Below are 19,692 nucleotides of genomic sequence, written 5' to 3' on the forward strand. Positions count from 1 at the left end.
ACTTTCTCTGAAAGTCTGACAAACAACACCACAGTGAATAAAGCCACCTATACTACAGTTCACACCAAAGTAGCCACACGAAAACAAAAGCTTAAAAGAAAAACACCTTCTCCACCTCTTTTCATATTTTGTCTCCATCCCCCCTTTCCACCATCACCCAGAGGAACTGAGGCACTCCAAGGTCTTTCATTCATTCTCTTATTATCCCCCCCTCCTATATCTGGCTCATTTTTCACCCCCATAGCATTAAGTATTGATATTGATTTCTTGTAAATGGTGGCGAAATGGATGGCCCACAATTTTTTTGTTATTGTTCTGCAGTACTTGTATGTAATTTATTTCAGCTGCAATGGGGCCTGCCCCTGAGTACCAGGTGTTCTGATTAAGCATGCCAACCTCACCAATGATAAACTAACACACACACAACAACATACACACAACAATACACTCACTTAAACACACACTCTCTTTCTCACTCATACACACACACACAAAGGTATGGACACAAACTCACCGTTATGTCTCTGATCCTTCCATTGGCCAACATTTGTACCAAGTGCAGCTGCTTCTCTCCGCATTCACCACAATACCTTTAATGTAGGGTATAAGAAACAATAATGTTGCATGCATAGCCTAAACCAAAAGGTGACTTATTGTGTTTGGGTTTATGATTGATTTTTCCTTACTTACTTAATTTTTACTTTTTCCTTAAATGGGAATGTCTGGTTGTTTTTTCAACTGATGTGAAGAAAGTGATATGGTCATGGTAATGATTCAGTCTACTTTGTGCTTAACTTTAACAACCAGCCTAGGCTACCTCAAACATTCAAATGTTGACCGTATCAGGAATTCTCAGAGAGCTTTATTTTGATCTTTGTTCAGGGAAATGTTACTGTTAAGATTTGTTTTAATTCTTAAGAACCTCTCACAATCTAAATAATATCAATATTTGTATCAGGAATAGCCTACAGTGCCACATTTCTCGTCTACTAGCCTACAGACTCCATACTCCCCTTCATGGAGGAAATAGCCAAATGTGGCGCGTGCGTAAGACTGGCGCTTGCCATCCCGATTGAAATGTTTCAGTTGCCGCCCGCAGCCTCCAACAGGTAGGTTATGTTTGTCAGTCACAACAAAGTAGCATTGACCAACTAGCTTAGACTAGCCTACTTGTTAAGATGTATTTTTTGACTGAAACATGCGTAATTCTCTCTTTATATAATAATGCAGTGGTTGCTTCAGATTTTGTTCATTTTGGTAAGACGTAGACCTATTTATGTTATAGCCTAATGGCTAAAGGATATTGAAAAAAGCTAACAGCTAGTGCAGAGGACTTGAAACCGTAGTAACAGGTGAAAGGGCCTGTAATGACCGCTGTAGGCTAAGGTAAAGAAGTGTTCAGCAAACATAATGTTATGTAATGTGAATAGTACACTGTCAAACATTAAGATTCAAAGAATTTTATATTTTCATGTATTTTCCTATTAGGCTACTGTATTTTCTTGTTTACCCGTGCTTTCCTTTCTTTATGCTTTACCCTAATAAGGTTACCACAAACAAGACACATTAACTTAAAGCATAAAAAATGTAGGCAGCCTGATAGCATAAGCAACCCTATCAGAGTCAGCACTGTGGTCAGTTCCAGGCCTTTTGCTTAGGCTGGGATTTTACCAGGCAATTAAGACTCAAAATTATAGCAAGCCTGAATTGGATTTGGCTGTTAAAATCCATCCTGTTTTACGGATGTTAAGAAAAAATATTAGAATGAGCAGCACAGCCTGGGAAATGACAATACCAGTATGTCCTCCGCCAATTTTTCAATTTGTGCCATTTTCCTTGTGAAGCCACTTATGAATATTGGCAAATCATCCACTTTCTGGCCCATTACATTTACAGCAATGGAGTTCCACCGACCTCAGTTGCATCTATGTGGTTCTACGGTTGCTATAGTTACACATGAATTTGAAGCAGGCGAGAGACCCAGGGTCTTTGGAGGTAGGGGTAGAGGGCAGCGGTTAAGGTTCAGGATGTATGGCATTCCCCATCACTTGCAGTGAGCAGTAGATTCTGTTTAGAGGCCAGAAATTCCAGTGTTCTCTGATCTGCACTTATGGGTATGGTTTCAACAGGAGCTTATAGGCCAAAGCTACGGAATTATTATTATGCTTATAGGCCAAGGCTGCTGAATTATAATTCAGGAGCCATCATTATCATAAAGTTATCACATTGTTGCATAGCTTGAACATTATTTGAGAACATCACAAAAGGGAAAAAATCAAATACAATATAAAACTTAAACATGTAAGTGGTGTGCTTGCTACATCAAGTACTAAATGGCCAGTTCTATAGTTAGCATAGTAGACATTATGGTTTCACATCCACCTGAAGTTATCCTCAACCTTAAGTGAAACAATGAAACAGTCACAACTCTTTCGAATAGGCCTGCCATAATGTAACTACATTGTTGTCAGAGAAACTACTTAACCTGTTGCAGTGCTGTTTTTCTGGCTCTGTCTTTTAAAAGTCAATCCACAGCCATTTTATAAAGCTCTCATCGCTATTTTTTTCGGTTGCGACGTGATGGCTCTTCCCTCTCACTTCTGCCTGTTCTCCCAGCATCTAGTGGCTTGTATAACCCTGGCTCACAACCCACTTCTCTCCAGAGAGAGGGAAAGACTGGCTGGGCGCTTCATTTGGCACTGGCTTTGTCCAACACAGTGGTACTAAGATGTTTGGCGTAAACACTCCTTTGTAACTCCCTTAACTACCTCGCTCTCCTTGCACCACACCGGGTCCTTGCTGCCCGCCATAATGAATTTAGCTCCTGTTTGCGAACAATTAATCCAGGCTTCTGCGCCTCTTCGCAGGCCGGCTGGCAGCTGTGTTTGGGCCACTTGTTTTTCCTCGGCCGGCCATAATTACAGCAATCGAGCTGAAGAGCAGCCGCATGGAGAGTTTGATGAAGCACAAGTATTCGCTGTGTCTGCATAGGATCGTGTTACTCTCGCGCACTTAACGTGGGCCAATTTAGATCAATCAAAAAAATATGGCGACAGTGGTGGTGGCGGCGGTGGTCGTGGTGGAGGGCGGAGATGGGGGGGGGGGGGGGGGGGTGGAAGCAATGAGCCTAAAGCTGTCGATCGCACTTGCCAAGCTTAAGTCTACACCGTGTGGCGGGAGTGCAGAGAAACCTATCTTTCACTTCATCCTAGTACTCAGCTGATGGGCTGCATCACTGGGAGGGTGCGGTTTAATTTGTTCAGGTGCGGAGAGCCAGGCTCAAACTGGCTCGCTGCACTCAGTTTGAACAGAACTGTTAACCACCACTACATCGCAAAGGGCTGTTCAGCTGAGGTGCACATGGTTGTGACAATCCAAAGACATTGATCATGGAGATGCAGTCAGAGCTGATGCCATGTGTTTACTCTAAGAGAGGCTGCCACTTGTGTGTGTGTGTGTGTGTGTGTGTGTGTCTGTATTTACCCACATATGAGTGGAGGGGGACGGTTTGAAAAATATTTCTCTTCTAGTATAATGTTTACATCCATTTAAAAAAAAAACTGTTTATTAACATATGCATCCATTTCACTATGAAGGTTGTTTTAGTGAGTGGCTCTTAACCTACCGAAAGGCCATACCATTGTGTAATTGATATATTGGATTCATCATCGTGGTAGGTATGACTGTGATGTATTTTTCATATGCTACAGAATTACCTAACAGTGACAGAAGTGGCCTCCTTCATTTCTGTCTGTACCCCCAACAAAGTCTTCAACCAACTTATTCTTTTTCTTTATTTGGCTGGCAGGCATTACTGTCCTTTATGCAATGATACACTTTCTATAGGCATTTACATAAGTGTACAATGCCTTTCAAAGTGACCTAACATTTCGAAGCATCCATCTTTTCACTGAAAGCTTTTCCAGTGTCTTAAATGTTTTCCAGGTCCTTTTAATGTACCACCTTGCTCCCGATAGTATTTCACAACCTGTTCACACAAGACGGCTTGTGAGAACGCAGTATCACATTCTGTCCCAACTCTTGCCTTTGGCTTTTCCTTATTCTCCCTTGGTTTCCTGCCACTGCCCTACTTCCGCTCAGCATCATAGGCCCTTGTGCTACATAGCCACTTTGCTCTGTCATACTCCCCGATTTCCACGCTGAATGCTGTTGTACACACAAAAGCTACACACAGTTTAAGATCTGAGGAGTACAAGGGAGCGCTGTGTGCCATTGTATGCCACAGGTTTTGCACACAGTATGGAAGCACACACACACAAACACAATCACACACACAACAAAACAAAGTTACAAACAGTGCCTATCAAGTAACATGGGAATAAAGCAATGCAATTTCACCTCCTCTTAACTCGTTTTATACTTTCAGCAAAATAGGAGCGATTTCCGCGGCTGCTGAGTTCCTGCACAGTGCCGAGAAGCACATCAAATATGCATGAGGTGCTCAGTAAACAATGCCCGATGGTCTTATTCCTTTTAAATAAAACTACTTCCATGATATGTAAGAGGCCTTTAATATTGCCTTAAATATTAAAAGAGAGAACTCGAACCTCATCTATTTTTCATTTATTGGGTACAAATGGAAGAAGTCATCAATCTAAAATAAATTACTGACATTTTCATCTCAAATAAAAAAGGGTACACTTTATCCAGTGGTAATAGGGATTGCCTTTCTTAGCCAGCACATTGGAAATGCTCTCTCTAGTTTGGGCACTTTTTTAACCAATATGGTTTTTTTTTCTGTAATGCAGATTTTCAAGCAGCATAAAGCACCACTTTGCCCAGGTATGGCAAGAAAATCATACTCTGTGAAGAATAAGTGGCAGTATTGCCCAGCCTCTCTGGAGCCTGGCCATGTTGCATTGTAATCTCATACTTAATGATTTCCTCTAATGGCGCTCAAAATGGCCAAACATAAAAGTGAATTCTGTTTCATAAATAATCAGAGAACTAATGGGCAGGGAAATGCTTGGTCCATAATTATATTGTGTTTGAATCGTATATTCCAAAAAGGTGACATCGGTCACCGTGTGCCCTCAGGCTCTGGGTGTGTAATTACAGTGTGATATACAAATGGTTTCAGTAATGGGGGGACAGAGGATGCCCCAAAGCCCTAAACGACCCCACTGGAGGATTGCACTGAAGTAGGGGTGCCCCCTTTTCTTTCTGTCCCCAAAAAAGCCAAAGAGAAAAAAAAAAACTCCCTTGTTTGACTTGACTGTGTATCCCAGCTGAAAAGGGGGAAAAAATAAACAAGAGACCAGCAAAATCGGCTACGGGCTGCGTCCCTGGTGGGATCACTGGAGTGAATTATTAATACGGGGGATGCTGTTGATCTATCATCAGCACACTACATACATTGTGTGGGAAATGAGTGCTACAGTCAGCGCGGGATTTATAACAAAAGCCTGACACGGGCCGCTAATTCACCTTGACGCTGCTGTCAGGCCCTGCCACATTCATAATTGATACATACAGTGGGAACAGGGGTGGTGTGGGGTGGGTTTGGTGGGGGGGGGGATGGAAACCAGACTAAGGGGGCAAGACGACCATGAGCGCTGCCAAACCCCCCCCCCCCCCCCCACACACACACACACACACAACTAGCCTCCACCCCTTCGCCAGCCTCGGCCAGCCATAATGGATGAGTGTTTGTTTATCATTTTCGGCTGTGTCAGGTCCCACGGTTCCCTCAGTTTCATTTGCATAGGTATATTGAGGTGGGGAGGGCACAGCTCGACTGGAGGGCTGCTTGTGACTGGGGGAGGGAGGGGGGGGGGGGTGATGATGAATGATGTTCTCTCTTCAGTGCTGCACTTCTGTAAATGTTTGATTAGTTTTGAATGGATTACTGTTAGATTATCTGGTTCAGGGGGTGTAATGCAGGGGCGACTCACGGCCTAGCTGACGGGAATCCCCCTGATGCTGAACTCCCACTCTGTATCTATGTGTGTGTGTGCGTGTGTGTGTCTACCTGTCTGTCTGTCTGTTTGTGTGTATAAGAAACTGTGGTTGTATTTTAGTTTTTTACTTATGTGACTATTGCTTTTCATCCGCAACCCTATTTATATCACACAATCCTGTATTCAGTCCTACAAATCTTGTCCAAAAGTGAATGAATTTGCTTGGAATTCTCAAGAAATATGGTTAAATCGAAGGTGAAATGTTGTGTGTTTTTCCACAGGAATTCCAAAAAATGGGATCCCAAAAGGATATTTCAAAAGTTGGCTGTGAAAGTTATAAGGATCAGTAACCGGTTAGTCACTGTTGCACTCTCTTGTTTTCTGTCACTTGCCTTCCACCTCTTCCACCGTTTTGTCTTTCCATGGATCTGTCTCTCTTCAGTTGTAATTATATTCTAACCCATCTGTCTCTTACATGTCTCATCTATCTCCCCAATTTATCTCTACTCCTTTTCTCGATTCCTCTCCTTTACGATGTGTTAGAAGGCTTACACCACACATGTAAATGCTTTGTGCATGCGTCTACTGCACACATTTCATTACGTCAGTATGTAATGTACAGTTGTGGTTGTGTGTGTGTGTATGTGTGGATGTCAAGTGGTTGGGCTGTATATCTGAACAACAAAACTGGCCATTTGGAACTCCGAAGTTAGCCGGCTCTTACACTACTCCCCTCCTAGTATTTCCAATGGACATTATGTAAATGAGCTCATGTCTGAACGAAGCGAAGAACATGCAGGGATTCTGTTCATGTGCGTGTTCAACGACGTTCAACCTGTTCAACCACGCAGAGATTCTGCTCATGTGCGTCGGTGTTGTTCACACATAATGTCTGAATGTTAGGATCATATTTGAATCACCCGAAGGGTCGGACCTCCGTTTGTCAAAGATTTGCATGTACTGCGGAGGCTGTGTGTGAAAGCAGCTACTGTAGTGTCTGTTGTAAGAGAGTCTGCCAGCTCTCCCCTCCCCTCTCCTCCCTTCCCCTCCCCCTCGCTCTCCTCTGACAGGCCTGCTGTCCCGGCACGTTCCCCCCAATCTGTTTGGCTTCCTGTTGTGACCTTTCATCGGGTAAAATATATTAGAGCGGTGCAGTCTCATTAGACCAGTGCATTAACCAAAAACTGTGTTCAGTTCACTGACAGCCAGAGGAACTGCGTGCTAATGGCCGCAGGCAGCCAGAAACTTAACTCATCAATCAGAGGCCCAACGCTAATACAGTGCCACCGTGAGCCTACAGTGCTGTGGGTGCCCCACAATATCTATATCTCCCTCACTCTCTTTCTACCTCTCTCGTCTGTAAGCCTCTCCAGCGTTCTCTCCATCCCCTCTCCCTTTTAGTTTCTTTCTTCTTCTGTCCTTTTATCTATTCCCCACTATTTATCTGAGAGTGTCCCTTTCTCAGCAGGTTTTTTTATGTTCTCTCTCTCTCTCTCTTTCCTCCTCTTTAGCTATATCTGGTTTTCACTTTTGCCTAATGTTTTGCTACATTTCGTTTTCGTTTTGAGTCTTTCTTCTCATATGTCTCTATAGACCCTTTCAACAAGAAAAACAAAAACAATGCTTGAACATTCTATTTTGTTCCTAATCTACTTCTGCTTCATTAAGATATAATTTAAAACGGAAGCCTTGTGGGTACAACTACAGTATGATACTGATAATGGAACACTCTAGAAACAGTCAATACTTTTTCTCTTGTCTCTCCTACCTCTACCTCTCCCGCTTCATATGGTCTTCCTTCTGTCACGCCCTCTTCTACCTGACCTGTCAGGCTGTGTCATCTTGCCTCCTTTTGCTCTCCTTTTCCTCCTTTTCCCTGTCTGTTCTCTTCTCTCCCACATATCTATCCCTGCAGAAGCGAGAGAGACAGGGTGGGGTGGGGGGTCGCAGAGAGAGTAAGGGAGAGGAGGGCAAAAGCACATTACTTTAGCCCTGATTGGAGAAAATGAGTGAGCAGGGCGATAATAAAGCTTGAATTTTTCAATACGGTTAAAAATGGAGTCGTGACAGCTCTGCTCTCCGAGCTGGGGACAGTGCAGACAACGCACAGAGAGCCACCGAATTAGCAATACCATACATCATAAAATCTAATTAAATCAAGGAGCAGAATGAAATTAGTTTTCTGTGACTGGGGCGGCTCTATTAAATGAGCTGAAGAGAGGGGATTAAATTATTCACAGTGAGGGATTTTGCATTTATACAAAAATTGTGCACTTAATTGTCCATGCTATATTACAGATTTGGCCTTATGTTAACAATGAGCCCTAAGCACACTTAGTGGGCCGTATCTCTAGCGTATTAAACCCTATGTGGCCGACACAGTCAGAGCCTGGGAGCTCTATTAGGCATTAAGTAACGATTATCAGTGAGGACTTCAAGGACAAGGGCCAGAGGCACAAGCTCCAGTGCTAAAATAATCTCGCCCGAGATGATCAATACCTGTGAAAATGAAAAGTTTGATACTTAAGGCCTTTAGAAACTATAAAGTTTAAATAACTATGTTTGTATGGTTCGAGGTTATTTTAACTTTATGTCCTTAGACAGCCTTGGTTTAGAAAGCGTCTGTCTTTTGGGAGGTATTTGTATAACCATCAGGAAATAGTAGTAGTAGTAGTGAATTAAATTATCTTTCTATTGATCAGTCATCACTATTGTACGTAGGTCTAATATTTAGTAGCCTACTTTCAACATTGTCTGTGTGCCAGGCAGCTGATTTTCGATTAGGTTATCTGGAAATGGATGGGGAGGGGAGAGGAAAGGTCACCGATAGAAATAAACATGATGTTCTTTTGCCAAAGTAATGGACAGCTGGCATGTAGTTCCAACAAGGGTGCGGAAAAAAGTAGACTCGCATTGTTTCAATCTTAAATTTCAAATGTGCCGTCAGTCAGTCTCACTGCCGTCTGTACCGTGTCTCTTTCCAAGTTGGCACCAGGACAAAAAAACACTGGCCGAGTCATCAATCATGGCAGGCCTTCGCCCTTCTTCACCGGAGCATTTTTCAATCAGCGCACTATTTTGCCATCATCCAGTTGTGAACCCTCCGCCATCTCAGATATTGTTTTTTTACTCCCCTTCACCGCCTCTGCTCCACCGCCTGGCTTCGTAGGAACACAACTTTATTATAGTTGCTGTCAATACGGTAATAATAAAAGAACGAGGGAGGGCAGGGACCGCCATATTACACTTTTAACGAGAATACGGCAGATGCACGTCCAGTGAATATTGAGTTTTAAAACTTGTCCGCCGCGTGATTTGTTGCCTTGTCGGAGCAAATATTTGTCACTGTCATAGTGGCGGGCCGGTGCTGTCACCTGGACGGTCACTCGAAAAGACTAGGAGGCTAAACACGCTGATCTGCCATTACGGCTGGCCAGCTTGAAGCGTGCTGCGGCCGTGATAAATCGCTGTTTACTGGCGCAGTAATTCAGCTCGGGGACATTATTATAAAACACAGGGTTATTTTGTCAGATTTCAATCATGCGGCCGGTCGTTTGTCATGCTCTCACACTGTCGGGCACGTCGAACCAGTGATGGATGGGCGTGACATGGCCCCCTGCGGAGGGAGAGAGTCGCTGTTTTTCTTTCGTTTGTAGCTCCTCGCTGTTTACGTTTCCTCGTTCCCTACTTCGCAAATTGAAATTTTAATCTCTGTCTAATGGGGACTGGTGTAGCTTAATTGGACACTGTGGCTGATAAGTTATCTCAATCTCACAGCAGGGTAGTCATTCCCAGCAGACACACTCAGCACCCGGTATTCTGTCTTGTTTCTCTCTCCTGTTCTACTTCACCCTATTGAGCAGCTCTGTGGGGAGTGGTTCTCTGTAATATTCCCACACTGTGCCTTTGTATATCTCTTTCTTCTTGCTTAATTGAAAAAGATGTTCTTCAGTGGTGTTAGGTACTCTTAGGCCAGCACCACTTTTTTACCCTGTAGAGGTTGTTAGTGATTGACCAAGATTGACACAATCTCCTCATTGTGTGTGAACTGCAGGGGTGCGAAGTTTAATTTGCCTCAATAAAAGGCGATCTGAGGTGGGCTTTGTCCTGATATGGCGCAATGTCTCTGAGGTTTCAGTTTTGCTTTTTGATGCATTTGAGTTTATTTACAGATGTAAGGTGGGCAAATTTCTTCTTTCACCTCCTCAGGTTGTCCTTATCCACGCAAGCATTTGAACCCAAACAGTAAAGTGAGATTGTCTTGTTGACCTCCATGGCTGTTGTGACCTGGTCACAGCACAGATGATCAGCACCAGGTGGAGCGTGGCAGAGCCTGCTGAGAACAGGCAAGACTTCCAGTTTCCTCAGGTAATAGACCCCCGGGCAGCCATAACTCAGTTAGCACAGGAACCAAGAGGCTGAGCATTATATACTGTTCATCCTTGATGTCCATCATTACACAACACACGACACTACACAACACTTACACAGTATCTCTGTATTACTGTGGATCCTTCATTGTAAATGACTAATTCCTTTCATGTGTGCAATACAGAGAATGATATATGAATGACACTCTGGAGAAAGTAGAATGTGAAATGTGAATAGACTTTGAAATGAATCGAAGGCCTATATGGCATGATCTCGGTGTCAGTGCTCTAGAGCGAGACAAAAACCAGCATTCAGCCCTTACAGATTATTCTTATGGGGGTTTAGCATGGATCAAAAACTGTTATTTCAGACTCTTCAGGTTTAATTTCTGCAATGCCCTTGCATTGGCCATTCATGTATGTGAAACTAATATGGAGATGAAACCCCAGCCCTGCCAATGGCCTCGTCACAATCTGTCTCCTGCAGTTCCTCTGGCGTATTTCTGTTTGCCTCATTACTTCAGAACATTTCAGCTTGTCAAGAAGCCATTGTAGGCTGATTTATAAATATGGGAATACAGATTCCATTTCTGACCTCCTCGAAGCCTGATTACTGATGACATTGGGTAATATTAGATCTTTGTCTACCACCTTTCTGTGATCCTCTGTGGTTTAAATCCAACTGATATATATTTCTTTGCGTCTGGCTGTGTGAACATCAACTTAGATGTTGCTAATGTACTTTGGGCATTTAACAGAAACAGTTACTTAGAACTCTACATTTACCCATGTCCATTTCCTCTTTCTGCCTCCATGTTCTTTTTGCTAGGAGATCAAACAATAAATGCTCCAATTATCACAGGTGTGCACACACATACACATACACATACACACACACACACACACACACACATTACATCCATTAACGGGTCAATCCCACTTTTTCCTTTGCTAAAGAAAAACTGATTTACATAATGTACATCCCTGGAAATCCGATTGAATACCAGCATTCTGTATAAGTTTTCCTATTGGCAAATGTTTAAACTGACCTTGCAAATACCTCTGTCCACAAACACCATGACGATCCTTGCCGTAATGGGCTTTTATCCATGTTTAGCAGCTAGCAAATGTTTCAGCTCAAAATCGGTGGTGTGTTAAAAGTATTGACATTAATATTCATATACACCTGTGCATGGAGATGGCGCGCCTGTGCCCTGCAGTGCCAGGTTTTTACCGAGAGCTGCCATTATTACCTTGATCCCACAGCCATGCCCAGATGTAAAAATGTGTGTGCGTGGATATAGAGGGAGGGAAGGACAATTTAGTCTCAGCGAGGGTCAAACACAGAGCTGGGATTCTCTCTGAAACCAGAGCGGTTAGATGGATCTATCTGAGATGGCTCTTGGGTGCAGTGACAAACAGTGTTACCAGATGTTGGTTAGGTTCTGACCATAGACACTGTGATGCACAAGAGTGCATGTCCAAATTGTAGATCGCACAGTTCAAGATGACTGTAGAATTCAGGTACAGTTAAATACTGTTGTTTTCCACTCAGTGGATATATTGTTAATGTATTCTATGTAATTTTATACTTTACATGTTTCAGTGCTCATGTGTGGAGACAGGCACATATTTGATTCATATGGTATACATTGAATACAAAATGGGAACAAAAACAGCATGTAAATACCTTGGGACAAAAACCTACATATAAGGCAATAAAAAGAATAGTATTCTTTGTTTTATTCTGAAGGGCTTATTGACTATGGACATACTTCTTATTGCAGACAAATATGCAACTCTGTCTGTCTATAATGTTGTAGTCCCCAAAGTGACCTCTGCTGACTAGCATATCTGATTATAGAGCCCTGCCTGGTGACATGGCTGTATACAGTATGTATGGAGACGGGACCTGAATGCTGTGCCTTCTCCCCCCTATGGTTTGTGCGACTCATACCGGATCTCCGCTGTTCACAAATAATATTTATCACCTCCCCCAGATCTCTGACGCTAATGGAAGTGATGTATTATTTGGGTTTAAAGGGCCTGATTCATATTTAATAAGGTCTAAGCACTGGCTGCAAAAGCTGAACAGGCGGCCAGTTAGGCAATAACAGTCAGCTGGAGAAGATCAGATCATATTTTACAATCTGACCGGTTAATGCAAAAACTGCACAGCCGTTTACAGCAATCATGAGGCAGTGCTTTTCATATCCTATGATATGGATAATAGCTAATAAAAACCCTCGCTCTTTTGTGCGGGGATGTTAAGCTTATTACTCTGTTGTTGTCTTGTCTATCTCTGCCATCACTCATTATTGCCACAGGAGATTTGATGTCTGAGATTCAAACCACAGCAAAGAGGAGGAAAAAATGTTTATCATCATAAATGCTGGAAGATGGGGAACAGTGTTGTCCTATGGACAGTGTCAGAGTCCCTTTGGTTTACAGGATGTTGCCATCAATGCTTGACATAGTGCTCTTTGATGCTTTCAAGAAGCACCGAGACGTTTTATTTCAATTGATATCAATATAGAGCAGTGATGGTACAACAATAATGGCCACTGTCCATTGACACATGATACAAAGCAGGCCAATACCCTGTCATTTCAAATGAATTGCATTTATTCCATTGGTAAAAGAAAGTGAATGGAGGACAGACAGAAGTTTGCCAACCCATCAGAACAAAAAATCACTTTACTGGGTGTATAGCAGTTATCAGATACAAAGTACATATCGGCCTTGTAAGAAGTCCTCATGGTATGTAATTGAAATATCTTATATACTTAAGTATGCTAATACATTCTCTTTGCATATATCAGAAAATGCAAGTGTTTAAATAATTACTAAAAAGTGCATTAATGGTCACTGATATTATCCTGAAAAAACTTCTGAAACGCTGATTAAACTCTCCATATTAATCCTAAAGAAATTATTTGAAATGTTTAGGAAATGTGCCAGAGTGTGGTGTGTATTTCTAACTATGGGTGTGCATGTGTGTGTATTGTGAGGTTAGAGTAGGAGTAAGGATGTAGTGTACTTAGCCAGTGACTTACATTTCTGAGCATCCGTCTGACCTAAGTCATCATGCTGAAAGGTGACTGCTTCACTTGGAGGAAGTAATTTGCTTAGGTGTTTATGAGCTCAACAGGACTATCAAATCTCATGTAAAGTAAGCTGTAGTGGAGGGAGCGATACAAATCTTTTACATCTAATTTGGGCGGAGAGATGTACTTTCCAGCTGACTCCCCAGAAATCTGTGATTTGTGTGACACCAAGCCATCACAGCATCAACCTCCCCATTCTGGAGATAAAATGTCGCTTAGGATAATGTGATTGCCCTTAAGGTACAAAGAGGTGAATTATATTCAGTGATTTATAATCTGGAAATTAAAGACTCACTCATTTTCTAATCTAATTTCATCTCCAATGGAAAAATGTTCACTCTGAGCTAAATTGGCGAATAATGTTGCTAATTCAAATGCAGATGAAATTTCAATTCAGGTGCCATTTTGCAGTTGATTGACGAGTCCCTGGTGGACCGTTAGCACTTCCATCTCCTATCTCCCCCAGTCTTTGGCAATTGTCATCACAGCAGAGCCAGAGGAATGGAGCTTTGCATCATTTGATGGTCCCTCTGTCCTTCCCCGACACGACTCCGGAGTGGCACAGTACGCAAATAAGTGAATATTTGCAGTTGGGCATGGATCGACCGAGTTGTATTTTCACATATCAGTCAAAAGCAATGAGCCATTTCCATGTGGCATGAGACACTTATTAACATACATAATTACTGCCGCCTGCTGCAATACCAAAAGTCATGGAGATAAATCTGCTGTTAGGGAGTTGATTTAATGTAGGGTAAATGTCAAGGTAATTACATGGCGGCGCAGGTTAAAAGCAACATTAAATTCTTTGGCGGCGTAGTGACATTCACACCGCCAAAGGAACGGAAGAGGGAAAGTGGCAGAGGGAGAGACTCGATACACAGTTTATAAATGTTTCAAGCGGTAAATTCCCCTGGATCTCAATTCAATCACTTTTTTTGTATTTTTATGTCAGTGAGGCATTTAAAGGGATATGACCCTTCTCTTCCTGCTGACAGAAAGCTAGGATCTTTGTTTTTATCTTTCCCAGTTTTCTTTATCCATTATCCATTTTTATCCATCCACTGCCTGTTTTTCCCCTCTTCTGTCATGGTAGACTCACACTGTGTGCCTGATTTGTTTACAAAATACAACCTTGAAAGATTTGCTTGTCTTTTAGAGTAGAGATTTATCTATTTTAGCACTACACATGTACACAAAGCCTTACTGGTTTTAAAGGATGGATATATTTAAACAAGTCTTTCCTGTTAACATAGCCATCAGACTGTCTCCCAACATGGTTCTTGATCTCAGGCCCTTAGCATAATATCACTTTTTCATATCATTACTTGTTGCCACTGGGAATTAAGCTGAATATGAATCATTTCAGCAAGCTTAGTTAATGATGAGACACACTGGTCATTTTCAGTTCAGGTCAGTTGTTTTCAGTGCCTTACTATAGAAGGTAGCACCATGTGATTGTAAGCATCCCACATAAACATCCCTCTCTTCTGGGTGGCAAATACACTAATATGGCCTACACCAACCCGAAAATTATGTTTTAAGGCTTGCCAGCCTAGCAGTTTTGAAATAACATTAATGTGAAATAAATTGCAAATAGATTAAATTAATTGGAGAAGTCTAGTGTTCCAATGTTTTTAGAATTTCCAAAGGGTATCTTACTATTGAATGGCTATGCAAATGCTAAGATGCATAGCATACATAAAAACCCTCTCAATGCCTTTTAATGGTTAAGTAAAGAGGTTTTAAAAGTCAGTCTCCTTCTTCCACCCTCTGTATTTCTCTCTCTCCTTGACTACTCAGTGAGATACTAGCCAACACCTGACCCTCTCATCTGCCCCTCCCCTCATTTTCTTATTATAACTCTGCATTGTGCCTTTAATGAGACACAGTACTCCAGACTCTCTCCCCCTCTCCTGGCCTCTCCTCCTCTGACCCTCAGAGCCTGGCTCAACACCATCCAAAAGCGTCCAATCCACCAGAATGGTGCCCACTGGTCAAGCTCCATCTCTACATCCACTTTGAGTGGGCTGAGGGAGGTGTGTGTGTGTGTGTGTGTGGGGGGGGGGGGGGGGTGGTTATGAGATGACACACAAGCTTACATGTCAAACCCCCAGACCAGTAACTACCCCTATCCCACCCCCTCCTCCTCAACATGTTCCTCACACCTCCTTCAGGATTTAATCATCCATGTGGCCTATTGGACACCCCTCCGCCCACCCTCACCACCACCACCCTCACCCTTTGCTACCTCTCCAGTCCTCTTTTACTCACATAGCCGTGCCACTTGAGCAAACCAGCCCTGAAAAAGGGAGTATTTTCTCACTCTTTTGTTGTTTTTTTCAGCACAAAACCTTAAGACAATGTGACAAAAAGCTAAAGGAGAGCCAGCAGCCAGTGCATTGGGGATTGAGAGGGATTACGGCCACACTGGGTTAAGGAGACAATATGGGGAGGTCCATCAAGCACTGTGTTAGTGAGTGTGAAAGAAAAAAATATAACTGTGTGTGTGTGTGTGTCTACAGTATCTGTCTGTCTGTTCACACACGCTCATGTGTGTGAGTGTTCTACTGTGTCATGAGCCTTCGGCAGCACACCTGTCTGTGAGCCACGGACCTCCTTAAACCCTGTAGAAGACATGATGCCAGGGAGTCAAAGAGCAGCACTTGAACATGTAAGTGCTAATTATGAAACCAAACAAAGAAAATGTTCTTTAAATAGCTGTAGTAAGAGGGGCTTTGTCAATATAGCCTACCATTATTATTACACGGCTCTTCACAAAGCAAGTAGAACGCTCCATTGACTTGAATGGGATTTCCTAAAGTTCTAGCGGTCATTATTTCTTGGGAAAGGACCTCTGAAAAAAATAATGTTAGGAAAATATTAGGAAAATAAGTCCCTTCAGGGCGGAACAAGACCCCTCCACTGCACGTCAGGGTCCGGTTCGCCCTGTCGGGACTTATTTTCCCAATAATGACCGGCGTTCTATACATTATCCCTTCCATGTACTGTATTGCATCTCACTTTTCATTCAGCTTATGTCATTGTTGCTACCTTTATTTCAATCTAGCCACTTTCCTACATGGAGTGGAATGGCATATTATAGTGACCACACAGCACGTGAACCCACTTTGCATTTCTTTATTAAAACTATTTTATTGCCAAATGTTTTGAACTGAATTTTACCCCATTAAAAAAAAAAATTCTCCCTCAAGCTCGAGGACATAAAAATGAACAGAAACAAATGAGGCCCTCCTGTGGCAGAGCTCTCTCAGTCTGAAGCACTGAGGCCGCACGCTTCATCAGTGCTTTGTTTTTAGCCCCTGCTCTCTCCCCTCATTCGCCAAACGTCTGCGAAATTAATGCAGGACAAACTCCGCAGTAACTGAGCCGACTAATTTTTGCTCATTTGCCCTGAATTATTAATGTTTGAGAAATATACCATATGCTCCCAGAAGAGCCACACACATCCATTTTGCCACGGAATCGCCGCTGTTTGGCGAAAAGTAGAAGTAGCTTAACTGTTCTTTTCGGAGGACATGACTTATATGGGAGCTTTAATCACGTATAAATCAAGAGGTAATTACACTAACAGCTGCTGCCTCCAACCCAACAAAGGGGCTGGCGGCTTGGTAACAGTGGAGTGTAGGCTTCATCACCTTTCACCAGCATTCTTTTTTTTTTCAGCTACACATATTATATTCATATGAGTTAAATAGGAGAGGACAGAGAGAGAGATAGAGAGAGGAAAGAAGGGAGAGATTTTACTTTACTGTAGTTGCCAAGAGTGGAGAGGTGAAGGTGTGTGTTTGTGTGTGTGTACATTGTGTGTGTGTGTATTTGTGTGTGTGTGTGTGTGTGTACATTGTGTGTGTGTGTATTTGTGTGTGTGTGTGTGTGTGTGTGTGTGTGTGTGCACATTGTAGTGTGTGTGTGTGTGTAAAGGATTATTTATGCTATTTACGGTATTTAAGACCTTTATATGCACAATAGGCAATGTTGTAAGAGCACAATATTCCACACAGTACCATCCATCCAGCGCAACAGTTAGAATAAAAAAGATCATGATATTTTGCCTTTTATTTTTCTATCACACCTTTTTATCTTTGTCTTAAAAGTATATCAGTAGACTAATGGGGAAAAAACACATTGCTAGTTTTCCATTGAAGAAATGTTGTTCTCCATGATCAGTGGATCTCTAAAAGGTTGTATCGGTTGTTACAGATAGCACCCTTTAAAGGAAAGTCAGATGGCAGTCAGATGCTTGGCTAAGACTATCTGTGTGCTGTTAAAAAGGGTGGTGGTGTGCTTGTCTTTGGGGATCAGAGAAAAGGTGATGTTGTTTCTCACTCCAAGAAGAGATGGGGCACCACCTAGTGCACACTAAGCATTCTCTCTATGTCTGCGCCTCCCCGGACATCTAAAGAACCGGAACATCTCTAGCAATTCACTACAGTTAACCAGAGTTAACTGTAACTGCCATTAGAATTATTGTCATCTTCTCATCTCATCATAAAGGTTAAACGATTAAGTTATAAAGATAATTAATGTATTTTTTGCAGGTGGTCTTCCAAATGTGTTCACAACTCCAACAAGAGGCAGTTTAGCATCAGTCATAATTTCAAATCGGGACAAAAAGGGCCAATAATAAAATAGTGTATTACACTGTACAAAACCAACCATCAGCTTCAGTCTTTCCACATTTAAAGTGTGAAAAATTGAGAAACAATCCCAGGTCTGTTTGAAAACCAAAACCAGTGTCACTTTAATGTTGACTGTCAAATTACATTCAGCAAAAAAAAAAAAGTGTCATTCAATTTAGGGGTGTCCCCAAGGACAGAAAAGTGGATAGTTTCCTGGTATGTTGAAGCTTAAGCCTTTGTATGAAACAGCACAGGCTTTTGCATACATAAATGGCATTTGTTTAGCACGCTTACACCATGCAAAACAAGATGGCTTCCTTTAGTTGTAGACAATAACATTTAGCTGGACGTTTAGTGAATGTTTCTCTGTTCCACATAGGAAGAATTTTGCTGCAGGGAAATTCCACTGAAATCTAAGATGGAGTGATAACTATAAGAGATATAGGCCTGACACCATCTCATCCCCCTCACAGCATCTATCAGATGGCAAGCAACGGCCAGGGTGAATTATTTGCTTGCCAAGTTAGCACATTTTGCATGATGCTATAAATGCAAGTAAAATGAAGAAACACCGCACCGAAACTAAATAAAGGATGAATGATAAATGAAGCAATGTTGTTTATTTTTTATTTTTTGTTTGTTATTGTTGTTGTTTGCCCACCATTAACACCACAAACAGAAACATGGGGAGAAGGACAGAGGAGAGAGAGAGAATACTCATTCAGTAGCAATTTTAATTGGCACATTAAACAAGCAGGTTTTAAATGGCTGGTGTTCCAGATTGCAGTTGAGAGGTGACGTCTTTAGATCCTCATCTTTGTTGCCTTTGATGAGGGGTCAAACTCCTTGGAGTAGCCCACTGTGCTGGGCCTTTTATGGGCAAATACGTGAAAACACACCTGCTACTTCCAGCTACAAGACTCATGCGACGTCACCATGTTGTTGAATTTGTGTTTTGGTGTTAGAAACAGGTGATTGAGGGCAACATTTTCTATCAATGAAAGGTTACGTTTTACACGTAAACACACACACACACACAAACACATTCACTTAGGACATATTCATGTAAGTTAGATGACTGTTAGAACAAGACATCACCATATCCTGGCTACAATCACTGACAGAAAAACTCTCATACCTCTTGCCTAAATAGCTTGTTACACATGAAAATGTTTTAATACCAAACATACAAATGCACATATATACACTATACAGGGGCAGAGGAAGAGAGAGAGAGAGAGAGTATGGCCTATCTTGTAATGCTAATTTATGCTCCCATCATTATGCAGCCGATTAATTGTGCAAAAGCCTTGCAAGCGTGCCACATAAAAGACTTATTCATACCTTGAGCTGGATGGTGTGAGAGAGAATTATGAATCTACAAACACTATGAATGCATTCATGTTGGACGGGATCGATTTGAAAATTATAAACTCATCAGAACCTTAAATAATGGCCCTATGCACTACAACAAGAAAGGATTCTTAATGTATAAATATAAATATATACCGGTATACAGTATAAATCTATCTATTCATTCTCCCCCATCCCCAATTTATTTCTCTCTGTCTCTCTCACTCTCATTCTCACTCTGTCCAGATCTGCAGTGGTGTTGGGGACAGGCTTGGCATGGTTTTGTGCTTTGTGTCAG

General features: G+C 42.1%; 1 long non-coding RNA gene across 1 annotated transcript; it reads left to right on the top strand.

The window, feature by feature from the left end:
* The first annotated feature begins 1,066 nt into the window (after window positions 1-1,066).
* On the top strand, window positions 1,067-18,612 carry LOC121685809. Its single transcript, XR_006023446.1, has 4 exons — window positions 1,067-1,109; window positions 6,203-6,274; window positions 10,131-10,289; window positions 18,421-18,612. It is a non-coding gene; the product is annotated as an uncharacterized LOC121685809 (long non-coding RNA).
* The last annotated feature ends 1,080 nt before the right edge of the window (window positions 18,613-19,692 follow it).

This window comes from Alosa sapidissima, chromosome 16 (assembly GCF_018492685.1).
Source record: "Alosa sapidissima isolate fAloSap1 chromosome 16, fAloSap1.pri, whole genome shotgun sequence".
Classification (NCBI taxonomy): domain Eukaryota; kingdom Metazoa; phylum Chordata; class Actinopteri; order Clupeiformes; family Clupeidae; genus Alosa; species Alosa sapidissima.